General features: G+C 47.0%; 1 protein-coding gene and 2 non-coding genes across 3 annotated transcripts in view; 2 read left to right on the forward strand and 1 right to left on the reverse strand.

Moving 5' to 3' along the window:
* LOC140460322 (uncharacterized) overlaps positions 1–15311 on the reverse strand; it is a 137863-nt gene that overhangs the window by 110582 nt on the left and 11970 nt on the right. The gene's annotated exons all lie outside the window — the stretch shown is intronic.
* Positions 5748–5821, forward strand: trnan-guu (transfer RNA asparagine (anticodon GUU)). Its single transcript has one exon. It is a non-coding gene; the product is annotated as a tRNA-Asn (tRNA).
* On the forward strand, positions 9085–9158 carry trnan-guu (transfer RNA asparagine (anticodon GUU)). The gene has a single exon. It is a non-coding gene; the product is annotated as a tRNA-Asn (tRNA).

Consider the following 15311-nt stretch of genomic DNA (forward strand, 5'->3'; position numbering starts at 1 on the left):
AGCTTCGACATAAATATTTCACAATGATATACTGGCCCAATGTGTACAGTTAAGGTGACAACCTCTGAGTGGTCTCCTGTTCTCTGTATCCTATGTTGAGGAGGGCAATGCTTGTCACTGGCTATTCTGGTGTCAGAGAAAAGTTTCGAAACGGTGGAGGGAGTCCGATTCCTGGGGACGGGACAACCAGCAGCAGGGAGACAGAATGAGAAGCAGCTGTTCTGGAAACTCTTTGTCACTTGTAATTCTTAGAACAATGTCAAATGTATTTGACACTAAGCAAGTCTCAGCTGGCTCAAGAGGAGTGTGGTGGATGAGGAATGAATCGCTGTTTGGCTTGTTGGTCTAGGGGCATGATCCCAGGTAGAGTCTTTAACAGTGCAGACTTGTGTGCGGTCCTGGATTCACATCCCAGACGAGGCTGCGTCGCTTAACTTGATTTGGGCAAAAATGCCCCATTAATTTTCTCAAAAAGCACCTTCGTGAAACGAGGTTGGGCTGCCACGAATACGAATGAGGCAGAAAACAGGGAAGTGAAATGGTTGGAGATCGCGTTGAACAGGTTGACGTGAGTGGTGCGGTGTTTGCGGAATGTCAGCAATAAAGGTAAATTGAAATATTGGGCCAGCTCTCCTCGGAGAACCGAAGTTTTCCAAGTCAGTAGAGGCCGAGAAACAGGAAATAATGCTGTGACAATGCTCCCATGCCTGAAATGATCTATAGTGATTCGGCAGAGATTTAAAGTCACGAGGACGAGCGAATGCAGTCGACGAGGTAGCAGCAAATGTGCAGGTAAAGAGCTGCTTCACCTGGAAGGATATTCAGGAGGGAGCAGGTAAATTGTGCTTCTGAGTGAAATCACGGTTCGTAAAAACAGAATGTGGCAATTTAGACAGAGTTAATATTTGTTCGTCGGCGATATGTCTGCCGGTGCGCGATGGGAGCATAACCCAGAAGGGAAACCATCTTCCCTATTCACTCAATGTCGAGTTTAGCAGCTTTCCCGTATAACGGCGCACTGTTGTGCACCTCGCCTTCTCATCTGCTTCCCAAAAAACTTCGACGTAAATATTGATACACAGGCCCAGTATGCAGAGTTGAGATGACACACCCGTGGAGGTCTGCGGGGTCTTCTCCTGTTCTCTGTGCCCTATGTTGAGGAGGGCAATACTTGTCACTGGTCACTCCGGTGTCAGAGAAAAGTTTAGACAGAAAACGGGTTAATCTTCTGGCAGTAGAGAGGGCCCGGTTCCTGGGGACGGGCAAACGGCAGCAGAGAGACAGAATGAGAAGCAGCTGTTCATACAGTCATAGAGATGTACAGCATGGAAACAGACCCTTCGGTCCAACCCGTCCATGCCGACCAGATATCCCACCCCAATCTAGTCCCACCTGCCAGCACCCGGCCCATATACCTCCAAACCCTTCCTATTCATATATCCATCCAAACGCTTCTGAAATGTTGCAATTGTACCAGTCTCCGCCACTTTCTCTGGCAGCTCATTCCATACACGCACCACCCTCTGCGTGAAAAAGTTGCCCCTTAGATCTCTTTTATATCTTTCTCCTCTCACCCTAAACCTATGCCCTCTAGTTCTTGACTCCCCGACCCCAGGGAAAAGGCTTTGCCTATTTATCCTATCCATGCCCCTCATAATTTTATAAACCTCCATAAAGTCACCCCTCAACCTCCGACGTTCCAGAGAAAACAGCCCCAGCCTGTTCAATGTTAACTGGACTTTCCTCTGAGCAAGACTCAGCTGGTTCAAGAGGTAGGGTGGGGGAAGGGGCGCCAGCGCGCTGGCCGTGTGGCTCGTTGGTGTCGGGGTGTGGTTTTTGCTTTGGGTATTCATTGACGCAGGCGTTCGAGAGATCCCGGGTTCAAATCCCGGAGGAGCCCGCGTTTCATGACTTGTGCGAAAGTGCTGTTTAATTTCCTCAAAAAGCACCTTCGTTAAACGAGGTTGGGCTCCCTGGAGAACCAATGGGACAGAAAGCAGCGAAGTGAAATGATTGGAGATAGCGTTGAAGAGGTTGACGTGAGTGGTGCAGTGTTTGAGGGATGTCAGCGTTGAGGGTCGATTGGAAATTTGGGGGAGCTCTCTTCGGAGTACAGAAGTTTGAAATCTGGCCCGATTGAAGCTTTTCAAGTCATGCAAAGTCTAGACAGAGAAAGTAATGTCGTCAAAATGTTCCCACATCTGAAAGGATCGGCAACGATTCGGCAGAGTTTAAAAGTCATGAGGAAAAGAAAAAAAAGTGGCATTACGAAGAACGCTTTTGTAAAGGGAGTGGTTGGGGTCAGTAAATCCCAAACTGACAAAGAGGCAGATTCATTATACGCAAACGGCAAGACTTGGCCAAACAATACACGGAGTCAACGGACTTCTTTCGTGATTTGCAACGTAAGGAGTCGACGTTATGGAGCCATTTGAGATTCAAACATGCAACTTTGGGATCTCGAGTCAGACGCGCCACCGTTGCGCCACAAGCTCACACATGCCCCGACGCTGAAGCTGTGCGCTTTTAATGGGGTCAGGAAAATGTTCCCCAAACCGAAATCTTCTCCACAAAGGGGTTTCTGAATTGAATTAATGTCTCACGTAAGGGACTGCGTCTGCTGAGAAGCCGAGACCAAAAGAGAAAATCAACAGCTTTGACAGTACCTGTCGGAGCAAACAAAATTCTGAAATGTTGCCTCTGATTCTCTTTCCACAGATGATGCCTGACCTGCTGAGTTCCTCCTGCAATTTCTCACTGAAAGTTCATTTCATCTTTTCGGGAGAAACACCGAAATATCTGCAAACACCATGTGCAGATATTTAACCCTTTCGAATCACTGCGAAGTGAATGGAGTCAAACAAACTCTGCGATGATTCACTCTTTCTCAGCTCCACAGGCAGACAGACCTGGGAAGTCAAACTGTCAGTGTGGTACTGAATCGTGAGCCGAGTGGTTGATGCGATGGACTTGAAATCCATTGCATTTCCCCACGCAGGTGTGAACCCTGCCGAGTACAAAATGAGAAGTGTCGTCGAAAAGAAAGGGAGTTTGCTCCCCCGCTTCTTCTTTAAGATTCAAATCAGTGGAGGGGGAAAAACATTTCACTCAAATTGGGACTGGTGGGAATCTGCAACCCACTGCCTGTTCGGGTGGAACAAGCAGATACCCTCAGAGCTTCTTTGGAGGCTATGAGCAAAGTGTTTGGAAATGAGACTAGAAGAGTGAGGGGCATGAAATCGTGATCGAAATGAAGCAGGTACCTGTGGACAAAGGCGTTTCCTTTGCCAGTGAAAGATACTGCTTCACAAAGTTGGGCCTGTGGAAGGGAATCAGTGACGGTGATTATCTTTGGTTGTTCACCTTGTGAATGTTCCCATTGCTGCGCATGTCCGTGTTGGCGTCAGAACTCTGCAGCATGGTGGCGTTGGATGCGCACAGGGACTGGCGCACCAAACTCCACCTACCTGTTTGAAATGCAGCTCACAGCTTGTTCACACACCCCAATTAATCTTTCTCATTGTCCTGAAGCCGGCGTACGGTTTGAATTCCCGACCTGCGGGAATGAGAATCCTTACACTGTCTCGCGTCAGTAAATGTCCCTGAGAACATCTGAGTCAACTCACAGCGCAGTCAGATGAGGGGAAGCTGAAATAGCCGCACACGCTGTTTACGGGCACATTTTATTCTCCCCAACTCAACCCCTCAACCACTGCGGCTCCTGGGAGTGGAAAAGAAACAATCACCAAAACCCCGTCTAAGCTCTGTGAATCTTCAGAAAATCAGCAAACGTTCATCCCTTCGGATTTTCTATCCTAGGCTGACAGTGATGGGTTTTGTCACTCTTTTGTAGGACATTGCAAGTCGATGTTTTGCAGAAAAGCACCACAATGCAATCTGATTAATCAGGACCTGGATGTTTTCGGTCTTTGAATGTCAGTGTTGTGCTGCAGAACTTTGTTGTTGCCAGTTTCTAATACTTATCTTCCCAGTTCCCTGTATCACTTGTCGAAAATGTTTAATTTGTGTCTTGTAATCCTTTCACAGTCTGCTAATGAGGATAGTGTTTCCATGTTTTACCTAAATTATCTTGACCTTGCATACCTCAAGCCTCAAGCTAATTTCACGAGAAACCCTCTCCAGTTCAAAAGCCAACTGTTAATGATGGCTCTGTTCCTTGTCACGTGTCCAATTTCAGATCGATGTTGTTGCAGTCCCTTGTACTCCTTCAGATCCAGGTTTCGCTCACAGGGCTAGAACAGAACTGTCACCAAATACATTGACCAATCTACGTTCATCCTATCGATTGTATTAGCATCATCAACACTTCTCATCAAAATAACTCGAGAGACTTTGATCACAATTTTCTGTGAACAGTTCTACATTAGCTTTGCTGAATGAACCCCAAATTTCTTGAAGTGGCTCCTTATTTTCGGTCCTGATTATTAATCTCTCTACGCATGGGAATGGATCCTTCCCACCCGCTCTATCTCTCACCAATGTGTGTCGTTCAATTCGATCTCCCATCAGCCTCCTCTGTCCTGATCAAATCCAGGGGAACAGGAAACGTTGGGACTATGGCGCGGACAGGACAAGCCCAATACTCACCTTTCCTGTTAGAAATATTCCATGAGAAAGTTTAGACCTCAACTTTGGGCGTGTAGTTGTGGCCGAACACTTAAGGTGTTGGCGTAGAGATCATTTGGGGCTCCCCGCCCAGGGTGGTAACCTGCTGGCTATGCTTTCTTCGCTGGCGATTTTAAATAACTTCCTGTTGGTTGCATTATCGCTCAAACTTCACAAAACCCGTCTCAATAAAGACCCGTTTTCTCATGTCTGGGAATTGATTGCCATGCAGGAAACTCGGGTTCTGAACAAACAACGTATCAGACTCACAACGTCAGCTCTGTTTCCCTTTCCACAGATGCTGCTCGACCTGTTGGCTTTCTGCAGTATTCTCTGTGTTTATTAGGCACAAGTGCTGCTTTTCATTCAAGAACTTCAATCCCTGTCCTCTGGTAACTGACTCTGGTCAGTGGCAATTGGTTCTTCTGATCATTAATCTGCCCATTCCCACCGCTTCTTCTCCCATCATGACCAACAGCCCCAGGAAATCTCCAGTTATCCTTCTTTGCTCCAAAGCGAACATTCTCAACCTTGGGAATGTCTCCCCAAAATGGAAATTCCTCATCCCTGGACATGAGACAAGGCGTACAATTGGGAAGAGATTTTGGCAAAATATTGTCAGTTAGGAAATGGAAAAATGTTCAAATGTTCATGAAGCAAAACAGAAATCCCAGTCTCCAGCTTTGTGAACCTTTAGAAACACTTTGGGAAGCGGATTTGGAGGAGAATGAAAGATGACCTGTCCGACAGTCCAGACACCGTCCCCTTGTTGAAGAGGCCGGGAGGTTGATTCTGATGTTCTCGGCACACGAACTGATCTGAGACATTGAAAGAATTGTCGTTCCTGCACATCAGGAATTCAAACCCCTTCTCGCCTCCGAGCCAATGAGAGAACTCGGGAACAGGCAAAACACTGAAAGGCTCGAAGGGCGACGGCCCCGGAGTAAGAAAGCTAGTTCCTCGTGACATGGATGTGTCTGCAGACAGCCCCCGGTATCTCCAGAATGCATCTCCCAGGCTTGATTATGGAAAAGTTAAACTGATAGACGACAATTGTAATTCTTGGCGGGGAGGCTGAATTATAAAATCACTAAGCGATGGTGCCGCCCCCATCTGCGCTTGTCTCTGTGGCGCAATTGGTCAGCGCGTTCGGCTGTTAACCGAAAGGTTGGTGGTTCGAGCCCACCCAGGGGCGGTGTGCTCGCTGCTCTCCTTTGGCTTCGAAGCTGTGCGCTTTTAATGGTGTCAGGAGAATGTTCCCCAAACGGAAATCTTCTCCACACAGGGGTTGCGAATTGACTTCATGTCTTACCGAAGGGACTGCGTATGCTGAGAAGACGAGACCCAAACAGAAAATCAACAGGTTTGACAGTACCTGTCGGAGCAAACAAAATTCTGAAATGTTGCCTCTGATTCTCTTTCCACAGATGATGCCTGACCTGCTGAGTTCCTCCTGCAATTTCTCACTGAAAGTTCATTTCATCTTTTCGGGAGAAACACCGAAATATCTGCAAACACCATGTGCAGATATTTAACCCTTTCGAATCACTGCGAAGTGATTGGATTCAAACAAACTCTGCGATGATTCACTCTTTCTCAGCTCCACAGGCAGACAGACCTGGGAAGTCAAACTGTCAGTGTGGTACTGAATCGTGAGCCGAGTGGTTGATGCGATGGACTTGAAATCCATTGCGGCTTCCCCACGCAGGTGTGAACCCTGCCGAGTACAAAATGAGAAGAGTCGTCGAAAAGAAAGGGAGTTTGCTCCCCCGCTTCTTCTTTAAGATTCAAATCAGTGGAGGGGGAAAAACATTTCACTCAGATTGGGACTGGTGGGAATCTGCAACCCACTGCCTGTTCGGGTGGAACAAGCAGATACCCTCAGAGCTTCTTTGGAGGCTATGAGCAAAGTGTTTGGAAATGAGACTAGAACAGTGAGGTGCTTGAAATCGTGATCGAAATGAAGCAGGTACCTGTGGACAAAGGCGTTTCCTTTGCCAGTGAAAGATACTGCTTCACAAAGTTGGGCCTGTGGAAGGGAATCAGTGACGGTGATTATCTTTGGTTGTTCACCTTGTGAATGTTCCCATTGCTGCGCAAGTCCGTGTAGGCGTCAGAACTCTGCAGCATGGTGGCGTTGGATGCGCACAGGGACTGGCGCACCAAACTCCACCTACCTGTTTGAAATGCAGCTCACAGCTTGTTCACACACCCCAATTAATCTTTCTCATTGTCCTGAAGCCGGCGTACGGTTTGAATTCCCGACCTGCGGGAATGAGAATCCTTACACTGTCTCGCGTCAGTAAATGTCCCTGAGAACATCCGAGTCAACTCACAGCGCAGTCAGGTGAGGGGAAGCTGAAATAGCCGCACACGCTGTTTACGGGCACATTTTATTCTCCCCAACTCAACGCCTCAACCACTGCGGCTCCTGGGAGTGGAAAAGAAACAATCACCAAAACCCAGTCTAAGCTCTGTGAATCTTCAGAAAATCAGCAAACGTTCATCCCTTCGGATTTTCTATCCTAGGCTGACAGCGATGGGTTATGTCACTCTATTGTAGGACATTGCAAGTCGATGTTTTGCAGAAAAGCACCACAATGCAATCTGATTAATCAGGACCTGGATGTTTTCGGTCTTTGAATGTCAGTGTTGTGCTGCAGAACTTTGTTGTTGCCAGTTTCTAATACTTATCTTCCCAGTTCCCTGTATCACTTGTCGAAAATGTTTAATTTGTGTCTTGTAATCCTTTCACTGTCTGCTAATGAGGATAGTGTTTCCATGTTTTACCTAAAGTATCTTGACCTTGCATACCTCAAGCCTCAAGCTAATTTCACGAGAAACCCTCTCCAGTTCAAAAGCCAACTGTTAATGATGGCTCTGTTCCTTGTCACGTGTCCAATTTCAGATCGATGTTGTTAATGTCCCTTATACTCCTTCAGATCCAGGTTTCGCTCACAGGGCTAGAACAGAACTGTCACCAAATACATTTACCAATCTACGTTCATCCTATCGATTGTATAAGCATCATCAACACTTCTCATCAAAATAACTCGAGAGACTTTGATCACAATTTTCTGTGAACAGTTCTACATTAGCTTTGCTGAATGAACCCCAAATTTCTTGAAGTGGCTCCTTATTTTCGGCCCTGATTATTAATCTCTCTACGCATGGGAATGGATCCTTCCCAGCCGCTCTATCTCTCATCAATGTGTGTAGTTCAATTCGATCTCCCCTCAGCCTCCTCTGTCCTGATCAAATCCAGGGGAACGGGAAACGTTGGGGCTATGGCGCAGACAGGACAAGCCCAATACTCACCTTTCCTGTGAGAACTATTCCATGAGAAAGTTTAGACCTCAACTTTGGGCGTGTAGTTGTGGCCGAACACTTAAGGTGTTGGCGTAGAGATCATTTGGGGCTCCCCGCCCAGGGTGGTAACCTGCTGGCTATGCTTTCTTCGCTGGCGATTTTAAATGACTTCCTGTTGGTTGCATTATCGCTCAAACTTCACAAAACCCGTCTCAATAAAGACCCGTTTCCTCATGTATGGGAATTTATTGCCATGCAGGAAACTCGGGTTCTGAACAAACAACGTACCAGACTCACAACGTCAGCTCTGTTTCCCTTTCCACAGATGCTGCTCGACCTGTTGGCTTTCTGCAGTATTCTCTGTGTTTATTAGGCACAAGTGCTGCTTTTCATTCAAGAACTTCAATCCCTGTCCTCAGATAACTGACTCTGGTCAGTGGCAATTGGTTCTTCTGATCATTAATCTGACCATTCCCACCGCTTCTTCTCCCATCATGACCAACAGCCCCAGGAAATCTCCAGTTATCCTTCTTTGCTCCAAAGCGAACATTCTCAACCTTGGGAATGTCTCCCCAGAATGGAAATTCCTCATCCCTTGACATGAGGCAAGGGAAGAGAATTTGGCAAAATATTGTCAGTTAGGAAATGGAAAAAATGTGCAAATGTTCATGAAGCAAAACAGAAATGCCAGTCTCCAGCTTTGTGAACCTTTAGAAACACTTTGCGAAGCGGATTTAGAGGAGAATGAAAGATGACCGGTCCGATTGAGCAGAGACAGTCCAGACACCGTCCCCTTGTTGAAGAGGCCTGGAGGTTGACTCTGATGTTCTCGGCACATGAACTGATCTGAGACATTGGAAGAATTGTCGTTCCTGCACATCAGGAATTCAAACCCCTTCTCCCCTCCGAGCCAATGAGAGAACTCGGGAACAGGCAAAACACTGAAAGGCTGGAAGGGCGACGGCCCCGGAGTAAGAAAGCTAGTTCCTCGTGACATGGATGTGTCTGCAGACTGTCCCCGGTATCTCCACAAGAGATCTCCCAGGCTTGATTATGGAAAAGTAAAACAGATAGACGACAATTGTAATTCCTGGCGGGGAGGCTGAATTATGAAATCACTAGGCGATGGTGGAGCCCGTGCTGGCGCCTGTCTCTGTGGCGCAATTGGTCAGCGCGTTCGGCTGTTAATCGGAAGGTTGGTGGTTCGAGCCCACCCAGAGGCGGTGTGTCCGCTGCCCTTCTTTGGCTTCGAAGCTGTGCGCTTTTAATGGGGTCAGGAAAATGTTCCCCAAACGGAAATCTTCTCCACAAAGGGGTTTCCGAATTGAATTAATGTCTAACGTAAGGGACTGCGTGTGCTGAGAAGACGAGACCGAAAGAGAAACTCGGCAGGTTTGACAGTACCTGTCGGAGAAAACAGAATTTTGAAATGTTGCCTCTGATTCTCTTTCCACAGATGTTGCCTGACCTGCTGAGTTCCTCCTGCAATTTCTAACTGAAAGTTCATTTCATTTTTTGGGGTGAAAAACCTAAATATCTACAAACACCATGTGCAGATATTTAACCCTTTCGAATCACTGTGAAGTGATTGGATTCAAACAAACTCTGCGATGATTCACTCTTTCTCAGCTCCACAAGCAGACAGACCTGGGAAGTCAAGCTGTCAGTGTGCTTCTGTATTCGTGGGCCGAGTGGTTAATGTGATGGACTTGAAATCCATTGCGGTTTCCCCACGCAGGTGTGAACCCTTCCGAGTACAAAATGAGAAATGTCGTCGAAAACAAAGGGAGCTTACTCCCCGGCTTCTTTTTTAAGATTCAAATCAGTGGAGGGGGGAAAATATTTCACTCAAATTGGGACTGGTGGGAATCTGCAACCCACTGCCTGTTCGGGTGGAACAAGCAGATACCCGCAGAGCTTCTTTTGAGGCTATGAGCAAAGTGTTTGGAAATGAGACTAGAACAGTGAGGTGCTTGAAATCGAGATCGAAATGAAGCAGGTACCTGAGGACAAGGGTGTTTCCATTGCCAGTGAAAGATACTGCTTCACAAAGTTGGGCCTGTGGAAGGGAATCAGTGACGGTGATTATCTTTGGTTGTTCACATTGTGAATGTTCCCATTGCTGCGCCTGTCCGTGTTAATGTCAGAACTCTGCAGCATGGTGGCGTTAGATACGCACAGGGCCGGGGCGCAATGGATGATGCATCTGACTCCACCTACCTGTTTGAAATGCAGCTCAAAGCTTCTTCACACACCCCAATTAACCTTTCTCATTGTCCTGAAGCCGGCATACGGTTTGAATTCCTGATCTGCGGGAATGAGAATCCTTTCACTGTCTCGCGTCAGTAAATGTCCCTGAGAACATCTGAGTCAACTCAAAGCGCAGTCAGATGAGGGGAAGCTGAAATAGCCCCACACGCTGCTCACGGGCACATTTTATTCTCCCCAACTCAACGCCTCAACCACTGCGGCTCCTGGGAGTGGAAAAGAAACAATCACCAATAATTCATAAGGAAGAAAAGCTAATTGACAGATCTGTGAAGCTTGACTAATTACTCCTACAGACCATTCGTGAGGTGGGAACCTGCTAGTGAGATAAACTCCTCTCATAAAGAGGTACCAGTCGCACCCAATTGGAGTGCACAAGATAACCTTGCACAGCTCTCATTGTGAGATACAGTTCTTTTATAAAATGGCTTCTTAGTAAGGAGGGCAAACGTTCAATCATAAAATGGCTTCCCGACACATTGTGCAAGAATCTCTTCAATATTCAACCTTGAATATTTTCTAAGCTAGGAGCAGACTCTTGCTTTTTCAGCTCTAAACCATTCTGTACCTGAGGCAGAGATGTTACCATAAGGTTGCATTCAAACTGATTCATTCGTCTTCAAATGAAACATGCCTACTTTTCAAGTTTGTGATTCAAATTCAAATAAGACATAAGATCTAATTAGTTAGAATTGTCAGTGGGGCAGTGTGTAAAAACAGCAAGTAAGTTAAAGCTTTATCAGTATTTCTTTTTACAGAATTTGCACTTCAGAACCAGAATTGGCTTCTCAAAATGCAATTAAATTCAATCCATACCAGCTAAGCACTAAGAGTTAATTTTCTGCTGGATTCAACAGCCTCAGCACTAAAATGGTGTCTCTCTCTAGTGTCCTTTTGAACTCTCATGTCAGGGTTTTGTAACAGCAAAGATTTATTTTCTCTGTGACTGCCCTGCTTGCAAGGGGTATACGAAACCATTATAATTGACAGCAACTGAGTGTTAATTACAAAGTTTTTGATAGTACCGAGTTTCGTTTCAGGGTCAGAATCAAATACTGTCATTAATTTCACAAGGGAACGGTTGTGAATGTTATCACTTGGTGTCCTGTTCATACAGATTCACCGATGCTAAGGCAAACCTTCTTAATTGTCTTACAGCATCCTGTTATCACTTGGTCAGCCCAGGTGTCCCTATCTTTTGCATTCTTTAAGATGCCCCCCTTTCTGAGTCTTGTTGTCTGTCTATTTTGTGTTCTATAATTCAGCACTACATTTAGTCTAAATATTTAAAGACAAGTTTTAAGGCTATAGACCTTCTCAGTGACAATGATGACATTTGTAATCTCTTTTTACAGAGTATTTGATCTGAAAACTGAAGTTTAAAAATCAACAGATGAAGGGCTTATGCACAAAATGCCGACTCTCCTGCTCCTCAGATGCTGCCTGACCTGGTGTGCTTTTCCGCACTTTTTGACTCTGACTCTCCAGCGTCTGCTGTCCTCAATTTCAAGTCAATGTCTGACTGTCATTCAGTCCATTGGAAGTGTAACGAGTTTTGACTAAGATTCTGTGAGAAGGAGCAAAGTTTTTTGGTCCCTGTTTCAGTACGTTTTCAGCATCAGTGGGACTGAATGAGAGACCCTACTGTTACAGCGTACTGAGTGTGGAACCTAAAACAGTTATCCAGCCTGGAAAGAGGAATTCACGGCAGGGACGGACTGTACACGTGTTTGTGTGCCGCTGAAGCTTCAGCCATGGAGAAACCAGAGGAATCCCGCCCCGTGGAGAAACCTTGGAAGTGTGGCGACTGTGGGAAAGCCTTCCATGTCCCGTCTGTCTTGGAGGCTCATCAGCGCAGTCACACTGGGGTCAGGCCATTCTCCTGCCCAGAGTGTGGGAAGCGGTTCAGCAGTTCCTCCACCCTGCTCGGGCACCGACGGGTCCACACAGGGGAGAAGCCCTTCAGCTGCCCTGAGTGCAGGAAGGCTTTCAGCAATTCCTCTGACCTACTGAAGCACCAACAGGTCCACACCAGGGAGAGGCCATTCGCCTGCCCAGAGTGTGGGAAGGGGTTCAGCAGTTCCTCCGCCTTGCTGACCCACCGGCGGGTCCACACAGGGGAGAAGCCCTTCAGCTGCCCTGAGTGTGGGAAGGCCTTCACCCAGGCCTTTTCCCTGCTGAGGCACCACAGTGCCCACACAGGGGAGAGGCCATTCACTTGCCCAGAGTGCGGGAAGGGGTTCAGCGATTCCTCCGCCCTGCTGACCCACCAGCGGGTCCACACAGGGGAGAAGCCTTTCAGCTGCCCTGAGTGTGGGAAGGCCTTCACCCAGGCCTGCAACTTGCAGAGACACCAGCGGGGGCACCAGCGCTCCCAACAATCGAATTCTGCCGGTGAGGCTGCTGTGGGTCACCCCCAGGACTGAACCTCCTGCCCAGTCTGACAGTGGGAGAGTTGGTGGGCTTGTTTTGTTTTCTGCTGGACTGTACCCACTCCTACGGTGGCTCAGTGGTCAGTAGCATTGCCTCACAGTGCCAGGGACACAGCTTTGATTCCACTATTGGGGTAACTATCTGTGTGGATTTTGCACATTCTCCTTCTGTGCCTGCGTGGGTTTTCTCTGGGTGTTCCGGTTTCCTCTCACAGTCCAAAGGTGTGCAGGTAGGGTGGATTGGTGAAATTGAATTGTCCCAGTGTTCAGGGATGTGTAGGTGTGGTGCATTAGTCAGGGGAAATGTCGAGTAATAGGGCAGGGAAATGGGTCTCGGTGGGTTACTCTTCAGAGGGTCAGTTTGAGCTTGTTGGGCTGAAGGACCTGTGTCCACAATGTAGGGATTCTGTGATTCTATGAACTTTGATCCATTGGGCGCTGCTGCTCGTTGAGCCCAGGACTGTACGTTCCCACTGAAACAATCTGCACAAACCCAAGCCTGCGAGACCTTTGGAGCAGAAGTTAGTCCATTCAGCCGATCGAGTCTGCTCTGCCATTCGTTAGAGACAAAAACAAACTGCAGATGCTGGAATCCAAAGTAGGCAAGCAGGAGGCTGGGAGAACACAGCAAGCCAGGCAGCACCAGCAGTGAAGTCAGTGTTTCAGGTGTTAACCCAAATCATTGACTTCTCGACCAGAAATGATTTACCAGGATGTTGCCGAGTGTTTGGGCTACAGGGAGAGGTTGAATAGACTGGGGCTGTTTTCCCTGAAGTGTCAGAGGTTGAGGGGTGACCTTATATGGGTTTATAAAATCATGAGGAGTATGGATAGAGCAAATAACAAGGTCATTTCCCTGGAGGTTGGGCAGTCCAGAACCAGAGGGTTGATGGTGAGAGGGGAAAGATTTAAATGGGACCTAAAGGGCAAGCTTTTCATACAGAGGGTGATGCATGGATGGAATGAGCTGCCAGAAGATGTGGTGCAGGCTGGTACAATGACAGCCTTTAAATAGCATCTGGATGGGGACATGAATAGGAATGGTTGAGAGGGATATAGGCCAAGTGCTGGAAACCGATCCTTTGGTCCAACCCATTCATGCTGACCAGATATCCAAAATTAATCTAGTCCCATTTGCCAGCACCCCTCGAAACTCTTCCTGTTCATACACCCATCCAGGTGCCTTTTGATTAGATTCCCTGCAGCGTGGAAACAGGCCCTTCGGCCCAACAAGTCCTCCCTGACCCTCCGAAGAGTAACCCACCCTAACACTACAGGCAACTTAGCATGGACCTCAAGGGACAAGTTTTCACGCAGAGGGTGATGCATGTACAGAATGAGCTGCCAGGGGAAGTTGTGGAGGCTGGTACAATGACAACATTTAAAAAGCATCTGGATGGGTATATGAGCTAAATGCTGACAAATGGGAGTAGATTAAATGTTGGATGTCTGGTCAGTATGGACGAGTTGTACTGAAGGGTCAGTTTCAGTGCTGTGCATCTCTACGACTCGGCCTCTCGGGTTCAGACACAAAGAATCTGTCAGTAACGTTGGGTTTCAGAGTTCGGTTGAAGCAATGTGGTATCTTTTGGAGACTTCGAGTCAAAACAGATGCACAGCAGGGAAACAGACCCTTCAGTCCAACTCGTCCATGCTGACTGCATATCCTAAATTAATCTCATCCCATTTGCCAGCACTAGTCCGTATCCCTCGAAACTCTTCCTATTCATGTTCCAATCCAAATGCCTTTTAAATGTTGAAATTGTACCAGATGCCACCACTTCCTCTGGCAGCTCATTCCATACATACACCACTCTCTCCGTGAAAAGGTCTCCCCTCAGGTCCCTTTTAAATCTTTTCCCCCTCATCCTAAACCTCTAGTTTTGGATTCCCCATCCTGGCGAAAAGATTTTGACTATTTACCGTATCTGTGCCTCTCAATTTTATTAATATCTACCAGGTCACTCCTCAGCCTCTGATGTTCCAGGGAAAAATACCTGCAACTTATTCAATCTCTCCCTGTAACTCAAACCCTCCAACCTCCAAACCATCCATTTAAATCTTTTCTGAACCCTTTCAAGTTTTACGACATCCTTCCTGGAGACACAATTTGCAGGTGTTCAGTGTTATAGACCAGGCCAGATCCCCTCAAAACATTCTGGGAAGGTAGCCCAGACCCTAACGTTTTTTAGTTGTTTTAGGCAGAGGTATCCAGGAGTGATGTAACTGGTCAAATCACTTGGCTTGCAGGAAAACAATTTATTTACACACCGCCGAATGAAACCTTTGTGACCACTCCATTGACCTGTGTTGCCACCTTCAGGATCCAATCGCCTGAACGCCCAGATCTCTAACTCCCCCTCGCGAGAACCAAGAGTCCTCAGTTCTGTTGAGAGGGGGAAACTGGATGTCAGTCATCTCTGTATTAGAGAATGCATCATTTAAATAAAACTGGGAAGGGCATTCCTGACAGAAGATTCAACAGAAGGTGGCACAGAGTATTCCAAGAGACACGTAACCTGGCTGTAATCTGAGAGACTAAATTCTATTTCTTGTTACAAGAGGGAATCATATTTATTGGATCATCATATCACGTGAATCTTGTTTTATTCCGGAACAGTCAGTAGTTAGAAGGGATTTATTTGGTTTGTTAATAGTTTAGTTCATCTGTTCACC

This window comes from Chiloscyllium punctatum, chromosome 36, assembly GCF_047496795.1.
Source record: "Chiloscyllium punctatum isolate Juve2018m chromosome 36, sChiPun1.3, whole genome shotgun sequence".
In the NCBI taxonomy this organism is placed as follows: domain Eukaryota; kingdom Metazoa; phylum Chordata; class Chondrichthyes; order Orectolobiformes; family Hemiscylliidae; genus Chiloscyllium; species Chiloscyllium punctatum.